Here is a 1,534-nt window from a genome sequence, read left to right as displayed (position 1 = left end):
TAATCTGGCAGGGCTACACACTTCGGTGTGTAGTCGGTTACTGTGTGAGATCGGGAGACTGGGGTGGAGGATGATCAGCTGGTTACCTTGTTTGTTTGTCTTATATTGATTGAGACTGACCCCATTGTTGTTTGTGGAATCTGGTGTGATCCATTCGGGGATAGTGAGCAGGCTTGACAGGTATTGCTATTGGTGAGCTTGGGGCAGTCATGGGAGAGTTGTCATCACCAGTCGTAGCATCACAGTCGAGTCTTAGTTATGATCTCATGGTTGTCAGACATTGGTTTTATTTTATTGAATAAGTTTTGGATTTGGTTTGATGTAAACTTTTACACTCTATGGTATTTTAATAAATGTGCTCAGTTCAGACGCTTTTGAAATATACTAACCTCGGGCAACCGAGATGGTAACACTCTTTCATGGTAGGGTGGTCCTGGTAAGGCACCTTGGTATGAAGGGGTGTTACAAAGTGGTATCAGAGCTAAAGATTCCGGCACCTAAAACAAATGAACATAATGAACTTAGGGAGTCTAAATAAAATGAACCCGGGGAGAGTTGTTTGGAGCTACCGCAAAGCCTTGGGAGACGTCCCGGAGTCGCAATTTGGCCCTCACTAACTCGAGCCGGTCACATGGGGAAGTGTGTTGAGAGTTGTGTCGTATATGTGCCTGTATGTTAAGGTTCATAGTTGGAACATGTGGTAGTAAGAAATGAGTATGTGGAATTCGAAAAGTATGTCGAGTATGGAAAAGTATCGGCAGAGATGAATATGTGAAATTTGGTGTATCGGTTTTCATATGTGAGTGTTTGGCATGATTATGTGTTTACTATGTGGCATTAGAATTTCTGTCGTTGCATGTATGAATGTGGGAATAGAAAGCATGATAGAGACCCTGTACAGTTTTTGACCGTCTTTGGCATGACTCGGCCGAGCAGGGCGGGTACTCGACCGAGTAGAGAGTACTCGGCCGAGTAACCAAGCACTCGACCTAGTGTAGTTTGGTAGTAGGTAGCAGTTGCTACTGGATGTGTTTACTCGACCGAGTATTTGGGCGTACTCGACCGAGTAGGGCATACTCGGCCGAGTGTTGTTTATACTCGACCGAGCATGCGTTTTGTGAATTTGAGGTCGGCTACTGGAGTCGACTACTCGACCGAGTACCGGGGATACTCGATCGAGTAGTCGTTACTCGACCGAGTATATCCTGGTACTCGGCCGAGTGTTCCTTTGGCGGAGAATTATTACATTTTGAGCCGTAGGATTTTGTGCTTACGTTTCCTTGTCTCTTATCAACTCAAAATGCCGCCCAAAAGAACTGTCGCACAGATTCAAGCTTCCGAGATGACAGTTGATGAGGTTGCTCGTATGATTGAGCAACAAGAGGCTCTCCTTGAGGCTCTTAGGAATGTGGGAAAAGGGAATGAGAAGCCGGTGGATGCTACTCAGCTTAGCATCATCATTGCCCGCTTCAACCCTCCCACATATGAAGGGGTTGGGGAACCAAAGCTGCTCGAGAAGTGGCACCGTGAGATT

Source organism: Silene latifolia, chromosome 8, assembly GCF_048544455.1.
Source record: "Silene latifolia isolate original U9 population chromosome 8, ASM4854445v1, whole genome shotgun sequence".
NCBI lineage: Eukaryota > Viridiplantae > Streptophyta > Magnoliopsida > Caryophyllales > Caryophyllaceae > Silene > Silene latifolia.
Note: the sequence above shows the minus strand (reverse complement) of the source record.